A 10297-nucleotide genomic window follows, 5' to 3' on the forward strand; every position below is an offset into this window, starting at 1 on the left:
ATTTAAAAAATAAAGTTGATGCTTCATAGTTAATACCTTTGCCTATCAATTATATCATAGTGTTGAGATATCTAAACAAACTCTCATATAAGGAGAGGGGATAGATATTAGAGAGAGAGAGAGAGAGAGAAATTTGAAGAACTATTTCATTTCTCTTAAGACAAATTTTCAAATGTGAAGGAAAGTTTGGTTTAATACATCAGTCTCTATATAACCAAAATTTAAAATACATTACTCAAGAAAGAAGATTCATATAAAGTGAGAACAATCAGTGCACTGGTTTCTAGTTTCTGAAAAGTTCATTATATAGATCATATATATACAATTGGAACAGAAAAATTTAATTTATATAAGACCAGATATTTAATATCCAGTGGAACTGATTTTTGTTTCATAATTATACTTTAAAATTACATAAAATTATGATCCCAAAGTAATCATAAATGTCCTAAAACAAGAAACAAATACAAATATTAAATGACCTAGAGAATGTAAGAAGCTCCCAGAGCAGGATGAAATAGGGGTGGGAGGGAGGCCAAGTCCCCAGGCCCCTGGGAGGCGCTGATAGGTCACTGTCACAGGTCAAGCCATGGAAAAAAGAACAACCAGAACGTGACCTGCATGGGTGTGACATCCTTCCCATGCAATTACACTAAAACCTTCTCCGAGTCAGAGATCAAGCTGATTCACATCAGTGGCCAGATCAGCACATAGAGACATGAGGGCAGTCTTCGGCCTTCAAACTCCTCCTCGTAATCGTTACATTCACTTTCACCTCAGCCATGAAATGTTTCAAGTTGTTCACTTCCCACAACCACATCGGCATGAAGCGAATGCTATGGACTACATGTCTGGAGGCCCCTCCGACGTGCATGTTGGAGACTTACCTTCCAGGGTGGTAGCGTGAGGAGGTGGGCCCTTGAGCAATGCCTCAGATAGGATGCGGTTATTGGAGTGTGGCCCTCTCCAATGAGCTAGCGCCCTTAAGAAAGAGACCCCAGAGAGATCCTTCAGCTTTTCCACCATGTGAAGACACAAAATAGAAAATGGTCTTTTGCAACCCGCACATGCTGGAATCTTGAGCTTGAACTCCTAGCTGCTAGAATAAAAATAAAGTTCTGTGAAGACTTTTGAAATAAATGCGGTGACCCAGCATCCGTTACCACCCACCCCACGGGGCTCTGCCAGGGGCAGCCTAGGTGATGCAGCTCTCTCAGGCAGGGAATTCAACAGAAATGTCCAACGTGGTCGAATCCTGGAGTCCACGAACTGCTTCTTCTTAAAACAGGAATTACAACGACTCGAAGTGTGGGACTAGGACGGGACGCCAGCGTGACCTGCACTCATGCCTGCGGTGGGTATGCATCTTCTGCTTCCTTGTGTCTGCGCTTGAGGCAACCGTATCCCGGGTGGTTCTGAGCTGCTCTTTCCTTATGAACCTCGCGGTCTGGGCAACCTGACCGACGGCCTGCTTGTGACAGCGCCCGGGTGCCCGAGCTGGGCCCCAGTCACCTTGCTTGGTGACTGTCATGGCCAGCGAAGTACTAGTCAGGCCACTGAGACCACAGCCAGGACACGCCTCCGATTTTTCTAAGATGTGAATATAAACATCTCCAGGAGCCTCGGGACCCGGCCTCCGCTCCACCCCTACTGCTCACCACTCCAGAAGCTCTTGCTTTCATTTACTATTTGTTGGTTCATTATTTTAGAACAATTAAGATTATTTTAGGATAATTATAATTGCATGTAATTTTAAATAATATTTATTAAATAAAAATCAATGCACATATGGGGCATTTGTAATAGTAAAGTTGAGACTTTAACTATTATATAGAATTAAATTATATGAAAATGTATATGTAGGATAGGATTAAGTAGAATTGTTCTGTGTAAGGTTATTACATATTATGCAAGGTATTACAATGTTAATTTTAGACCGAAATATTAAAAATCCATATTAAAATCTGTAGGCCAGCTGCCAAAATACTAAAGAGGAAGAGAAGCAAATGGAACACTTCAATATGCTATAAATTTTAAAAAGCAGGAAAAACGATATAAAACAAATAATTCGTCAGACTCCTACTTAATTTATTTATGCAAAAGTTGCAATTTTTAAAGTTTTCATAGGATATTAATATATGTTAAGTATTTAAAAGAGAAGAAAATTGATAATGTTCCTTTTTGTTTTTCAGAACCGTGGATTGAACTCAGGCCCTTGCGCTTGCCAGGGAAGCGCTTATTCCACGGAGCCATCTCCCCGGCCCCAATAATGCTCCATTATTAAGTGCCATTCTAAAAACCAAAACACTGTGCATAAGAGGATTAACTGTATCAGTAATTAGGTTAAATGTAAGATACTAACCACTCCAATAAAAAGAAGATCATGGAATATTTTAAGCACAAACCAAATAATTGCTTCTAACAAATGATAACATAATTTCACATACATGACAAATTATTTAATGTAAGAAAACAGAAAGACATATCCATTCATGTTACAATTAAACAAGTATTTGTTAAACAATGCTAATTTAAGACAATAAATATTATTGGAAATACAAAGAAGCGTCTCAAAATGATAAAATTAATTCATCAAGAGGACTTGATAATAAGGCTTGAAATAGAATAAAACAAAGCTAATTGAGGTAAAGCAACATTTAGAAATTTTCCCAAAAATAAAAATTGTAATACTATTCTTTTAGTGAAAGATAAATCAGATATGAAAAAAAGAAAAACATGAAATTTGAACAACGGGAGAAACCAACTTGAGCTAGTTAACATTACAGAAAGAGGCACTACACACATTCTTTTTGGGGATGCAGAAAATATGGGCTAAGATAGTCCACAAGTAGAACAAGAGATATGGTTTCATGAACCTAAAATATGTCTCAATTAATTTAAAAATATGTCGCAATAAGTTTGTGCTACATAGAATAACTTCCGACCAGGGCTGTGGAGATAGCTCAGCTGTCTAAGCACCTTCCTGGCAAGCACAGGGACCGAGGTTCAATCCCTGGTACCTCCTGCTGTGCAGGCCCCACCCCCGGGCGTGTTGAGCCAGCTCCTGAGACTGAGCGTGGTGGCACAAGCCTGTAATCTCAGTACTGGGGAGGCTGAAAGCAGGAGGACCACTGTGAGTCCGAGCTGCATAGTGAGATCCTGTACCAAATACATGAAATTAAAAAAGAAAAAAGAATAACTTCTGACCATGATGGAATGTAGCTGGATGGAGTGCATCTCTGTACAGCACATGGCGCTTCACAGTCATTGCTGGATCAAGAGTTTCTTTAGTAGCTTAGTACGCTTTCATCCCTGGTGGTTTTTCTCTTACCTTGTATGATTTTTAGTTAATGATCACCAAGCTCACTCCTTCTTTTGTTTTTAGAGATAGAGAAAAAATACTAAATGCAACAACAAAACTCGTTCTTATTTGTTGGTATTTGTCTTTGGCTATGATAGTTCTTCAACACTGCCTTCAGAACATCATGGATTCCTGCAACACAAGGCTGTGGCTCCACTTCACCATCATTCAACCTTTATTTGTTTTGTTGTTGTTGTTGTTGTTGTTGTTGTTGTTTTGGTTTTTTTGTTTTGTTTTGTTTTGGAGGGGGTTTTTTGGTTTTGGTTTTGGTGGGTTTTGGGGGGTTTTTTTGTCTTTGGTTTTTTTTTTTTTTTTTTTTTTTTGGCGGAATGGAGTATTGAACTCAGAACCTTGCACTTGCCAGGCAAGCACTTATTCTACTGAGCCATCTCCCCAGCCCTAAAGCTTCTTCTTTTTTTGTGGTACTGGGGATTGAACTCGCAACCTCATGCTTGCCAGGCAGGCGCTTATTCTACTGAGCTATCTCCCTGGCTCAACCTTTATTTGGAAGTGGTGAGTAACTGTGGCAAAGGTGAAGCTCAGTAAGAAAGAGCATTGTATGGGTGGTTTTATAACTGAGTTTGTTCTTAAATGTCTTCTGGGTTATACCATTTGCTTCATTCTGCAACCTTCTAAATTTTCACATTTTTATATAAATACTCAAATAAATTCTGAAGACTGTTATGGCCCTATTATACATCTTTAATTTTTGGGAAAACTAACAGTATAATTTTAAGTGCAAAGATTATTCTTGAGATTTGTGTGTTTCATATCGTACATATGTATATTTGTATGTTTCTACATTTATGTACAAATGGAATATGTCATGGCTGAAATGTACAACAGTAATATAGTGTTATCAAATAAAATATACTTTGAGTTCCTTTGATATTATTTCATTAATCTTATGCTGTCTTAATTATTTTTCTTGTTGCTAAGATGAATTACCAACACTCAGAAGTTAAAGGAGAGAGGATTTCAGCTCAGTTTGTAAAGGCCTCAGTCCACAGTCAGCTGGGTCCAGATAGAGTGTTGTGCAGAGGGGTGTGAGCGGAGAAATAGTTCATGGTGCGGCAAGCAGAAGACCTGGAGCAGCAGAGCAAGAGGCAAGCCTCCCTCGTCCCATCCAAGCCACAAGCTTCATGGGTTGTGTCATCCACACCCAGAGTGGGGCTTCCCATTACCCACACCCAGAACAATGCTAAACCAGTTGATGGGCTAATCAGATTATCATATCTTTAATCTATAGTCACGTATCCTTAGTCCACAGCCCCACTCTCTGTACACAGCGACCTCTGAAAAGCCCCACTTATAACCTTGCCATATATTACAAAGTAAGGAAGAATCTATGCATCAGGGTTAGTTGCTAGGTGATAAAATGAGCAACTATATCTTCCCATTTTACATTGCATGTTTTACTGGTTTAGTAAGATATTGTACATTTTATTGCTTTTAGGCTTCACATCAAAGTTCATTCGATCAGGAACTGGCAAACTTACTCAGAGGATCACACGGACTGACTTCTGGATGGGCCCGTTCTGCTTCCAGTGGAATCCGGGGAGTCCTGGTCTTCCCTTCCCAGACCGCACCACTTCTGAGTCCTCTATGAGAGCGAAGAGGTAGAACATGCATGTGGGACTTCGCCTTGAGGACAGGAATTGGTGAGCACTGCTTCTACCCACAGTCTGTCGGTCTCATTTCTCTTCACGCCCCAAGCCAAGAAGGCTGAGCCGAAACTTCTGGGGTGTGCAAGAGGAAGAAGGTGGCGATGAGCCCCTGACCAGGCTGGAAAATGCTTCTTTTCCTCGAATGAAGTCCTCCCAAGCAGGACACCAGGGGCAGTTCACCACTCAGCGGCTCCTCTGGGATCAAGGCCAGCTCCTCTAATTTTTGTTTTTTAATTTAGTAGGAAGAGATGGCAGACCTACAATTAGCTGGCAATCTACTCCATTTTTAAAATTTTATGGTAACAGTAGTAAACTATAAAAATAGCTATAAACTGACAGCATGGTCTTACACATCTTCCATATTGTCCTATCAAATACATGTACACTTTTCTATTCTGTGAGATGTGAACACAGTCAGATCAGACTGTAAGGGACAGAGCCTGGACACCTGAATGCGCAGCGTAGACGGAGAGCAGAGCTGGACCAAGGCCAGGGACCCAGGGCTGCAGCCTGAGGGGAGGGTAGCTTCGTTCCTGGAGCTCCGCATTTCACAGGCCTGTGGGCCCCAGGGCCTGGGCCATGTTCCACCCATCTTAGGAAGCCACGGCCTTGTCACACTCCAGAATGTCACTGTCTTGCTGGACATTTTACCTGGCCAGTAGGGTTTTGAATCAACAGGCTATTTATTTCTCTCATTTCTCTGACCCTTCCCAGCGACTGCCCTCTTTTCTCTCAGATGCCAGGGCCCTCGCTCCCAGGAAACTGCAGTATCCATTTCTGGGGCCCTCTGAACCACAAGATGTCATTCTTAGGATTTTGATGACCTTAGAAAGGATGTTGTGTTAGTTACTTTCTTGTTTCTGAGACAATACCTGGGTTTGTTTGGCTTACCCCTGCAGAAGGTTCGGTCCACAGTTGGCTGACCCCAGGGCAGGGCCTCACGGTACTTAAAGAAACAGCTTGTGGCGGGCAAAAGGCAGCAAATGGGTGACAGCATCAGCCTTCTTGCTGCCCCTTACATCATATCTAGGGTACCTGCCCCCAAGCGTGGAACGCCTTCATCCTACCCAGAATCTATGCCGAACCAAATAGTGGACTAATTTAGCAGCTGCTCACCCTTAATCCCAGCATTACACTTTCTAGATTCAGCCACCTCTGGAAAAGCTCCACCTGTGACTGCGTTAGACCTTGGAGGGACCGCTAGAGGCAGGCCATAACAGATGTTCAAGCTGAAACACTCAGTGGCACTGGGGCAGAGACTTAGGAACCACAGGAAAAAAACAGGAGAGGGGTGTTCCACTACCAGACAAAGCAGGAGACTATTTTAAAACAAATGGAACAGTAAGCGCAGCCCAAGCACAGGGGTATCTTAAAGACTGAAAATAATTCTTGGATCTGGCAGTGAGGAGGTCTCCAGGGAACACTGCCAAGGGGCCTTTATGGAGTGAGTGAAGGAAGTACCAGATTTATGAGGTGTTAAAGAAGAGATAGTCCAATTGGCTTGCCACCACTGTGGGATAGAGGGCTAATGCTCCTCTTAAGTAGAGCTCTTAGAAATAAGTATGGCAGTGAACAGTGGTCCAGAAGAAAAAGAAGAGGTGGCTAAAAGGTGGGCAGGAAGTTACCCTCAAGAAGAAATGGAGAAGGACACTTTGGTAGCACATGGGATAAATGTCATTGCTACCCGTCTATCACAGGTGGGAGCCCTGGGGCTCAAGAAAAAGCCCAGTTTTTATGGGGATTAAATGAGAAACACACGAAGCTCTTGCCATTTCGTCACTTGACATGCTGTGAGCACGTGCAAAAGCTGTGTCCACTCCGCTGATGCTTACTGACCATTATGGTGGCACCAAATGCAAACGCACACCTCCCGACCACCGGCGTTTCCTCTCCTAGCGTGATCACAGGCAGGACCGGAAGGTCCGCAGAGTCCGTAGCTCTCTCCTCTGTTGTCACTGCTCCCTGCACTGACTGCAGGGTCATGCTACTGTGTGTGTTTTCTGCTTTCTTCTTTCTGGTCCACCAACTTCCGGGCACGAGCGTGATGGAGCCAGTGGGGGAAGCCTCGAGTCTGGCTGACCGCACACTTGTGTCCAGAGCCACAGAGCCCAGGCCTGTGCTGCTCGTCCATGATGCTGCATCAAGCCGTCCATCCCACGCAAGCCTGCGGCCTGACCCTTCTCTTTGTTATGGTTCCTGCACAGTGATTAATTTGGGTCCATGGCAACAAATCCAGTATGAAGAGTGTTGTAACTCTTCACGGACCTTCTATTTCTGTCTCATGGCCTCACCCAGGAGTGACACTGTGGAGCAGATAGTAGCTATGCATTTGAATTCAGTAAACATTGATGAGGAATGTCATTGAGTTAAATGACTTTGGCTTCCCCAGCAGTGGCTGGAGGTTCCCACTGCCATGTTTACCAGTTCTTTTCAGACTCTTTTGTCTTATACCTGGGCAAGGTTCATTTCAGAGCTAATTTACATTTTTCTGAGAATTAATGACCATGGTTAGGTCATTCCATGCACAAAGGCCATGGGAACATCAGTGCCAGGTGCCATGTGGCCCACAGTCCAGCCATTAGTGTGGGTCTCTTTCCAGCCAACTTAGGACCTTGCAGGGCATCCTACTTTCTTGCTATTTTAAGGCTATCACTTGAAGAGCAAAAGTTCTACATTTTGCTAAACTCCAATATATCCCTTCATCATCATTTTTACTAATTTTTTTTACATCACCCTAAGATATTTCTTCTACCAAATGTCACAAATATATTGCTTTAGGGAGATGCTTAAATTTCACCCAGGAAAGATATGAGGAAGAAGTGAACAAAGTTAAATAAATTGTATCCTTTTCATTTTATTTACTTAGTTTCTTAGTCTTCTAACTTACTGATAACAGAGAAAAATTGCTTACTTAAAAGGGAAACATAAACTGGCTTAAAAACCAGAGTGGCTAAGAAGTCAAAGAGCTTCTCAAGGGCAAAGCACAGAGGAAAGTAAAGCAGAGCGGCTCTCATCTGAGGCGAGAGAAGCATCCGGCACGTCAGAATTCTTGTGAAAACAGGACCGTCTCTGCGTCTGGGATGCCATTTTCAGGGAAATGATTTGTGCAAATCTCATACAAAATGCTCAGGCAAAGGACATGAGTTCAAGTGACTTCCTCAGCCTGGCATAAACAATCGCGCCTGGCGCCAGGCAGGCAGGGCCCAGGCAGGCCTGTGACATTCCTGCTGTGCGAAGTCATTGTTGTCCTCTGGGCCTCAGAACTTATACCAAGCTTTCCTCCGAGCTCTTTCTTTTCTCTCCAAATCCTGGGGAATGCACTATACTGTTCTTATTTTCTTGCACAAAGAATGATTTGGATCTCTGGTGATGAAAATTTAAACGGACAGTTAATTTTACTAAAAAGGTTTTCTTCTAATCACAGCCCACATTCCTGTGCAAGTACAGCATGGGCTTGATCTTTTTTTTTAAATCAAAAGTCCAATTTGTCCCAACTGTCAGATGGCTCTGCACACAAAAACTAAAGATGAGCCCGTGAGTAGAGCTTCAGGCATTTCCAGATCAACCTTTTGGGAACTACAAAGGCACTTCAAGTCAAAATCGCTTTCTTGTCATTTTTCTTCTTTTTCACTAATAGCTTTTATCATGAAAACACTCTGAAATAGGAGTTCTTACCATGACCTCAAAGCATCTTATTAAAGATTAAAAGCATACGCTATCAACTCATCCCCACTGTTCCAATTCCGTGTAGAGTATTTGTTCATCGTGTGTCAAAATTACAACAAAAATGTGAGCTGTTTCTAATCTGTCTCCTCCCTCCCATCACTTCTCAATGATGTCACCACTTCTCAGCATCAGCTTTCCCCTTGCTCCTTTGTCCACTGAATGAACCTGGTTTTAATTCTGACATCTGTCAGTGTTTCCTGCTTGCTCTGGAGCCCTCGATCGTGCAGCGCTGGTCGGAGCCCGGGACGTAGCTCATTCTGGAGGCTTCATGCTCAAGCCATTGCCCTGCACAACTCCTAATACTCAAGCCATTGTCCCCAGCACCTATGCACCCAGCCCCTTGCTGATAACAAGCCCTTACTTTACTCTCGAGCCCAATGGCTCCCAATTGCTGAAGGCCTCCTTCCTCTTTCTCACTGATGCTTCCACTCCACAGGAAGAAGACCTGTCTTGCCCAGAGCCTTAGCAGATGCCATCCCTTCCATCTCTGTCCCCCTGCTGTTTTACACTCTCATATGACATGGGGCACCTCACCCACTGTCTTCCTTTCCACCTGCAGCTTCCATGGCTCCCCTGGTGGCTGCAGTATGACCACCGCACATGCTGTGTCACATTGAGTGGGTTGGGCACTTTAGGGACTGCCTGACAGACCAGTAAAGCACATTTCTATGTGTGTCTGTGGATGACTGACATGGAAGCCAATGAAGTGAGAGCAGGAGACTTCCCTGAGCTGGCGGATGGGAGGGAGCTGGCCAATAAACTCAGCCTGGGTGGACTAGAAAAGGGAAGGGAAAGAGTGTGCATGCTCCAGAGATCACTGGCCTCGCTGTGTGTGCCCTCTGCTGCTGTCACCCCTGGGCACTGGCCTCCAGGTCTCTGGTTTACTAAGGCTTCCCAAAACCCACTCACACCAGTGACTTCCCAGTGGACTTCCGGCCTTCAAGCTTGGGCTGCTGCCGCGTCCTGGACCCCTTGCTCTGCCGCCTCCATCTCCTCGGGTGGGTGGCTGCTGGGTCATCTGGGTTTCTAGCTCAGACAGCAGTTGTGGGAGGCTCCAGCCCCTAATCCTGTAAGCCTACCTAATAAATTCCCTTGCATAACTACGCACATGCTTTTGACCGATCCTGTCCCTCTGGTGCACCCTAAGCAGTACAAGTGCCGTCTACAAGCTGGCAGGGCCCCGGGCCGTTCTTGGCTCTCGAGGCTCTGCGGATCCAAGCAGCCTCCCAGCCCACTTGGGTGGCTGGACTGTATGGCAAGGAGGCTTGGAGCAGGCACAGCTCCAGCCCTGCCTCCCGACAGACGCTCTGCTGCCCTTGTCCCCCGCATTCCCCCTGTCACCCAGCTGCCTGGGGCAGTAAGGCGCTAGGAGAATGAGCTACCTCAGGGACCTGGCCCATGCAGCCGAGGGACAGCTCGGGACCAGGAGAGAGGTGATGTCACAGTCTTGGGTCTTGTCACCTCGGGAAGCAGGAGCGGCAGATGCTCAGACTGTGGGCCGAGCACAGCCGGCGGGACTCAGGGAACGAAGCTCCCCCAAGCA

Source organism: Octodon degus, unplaced genomic scaffold (assembly GCF_000260255.1).
Source record: "Octodon degus isolate 3935 unplaced genomic scaffold, OctDeg1.0 scaffold00022, whole genome shotgun sequence".
Taxonomy (NCBI): Eukaryota; Metazoa; Chordata; class Mammalia; order Rodentia; family Octodontidae; genus Octodon; species Octodon degus.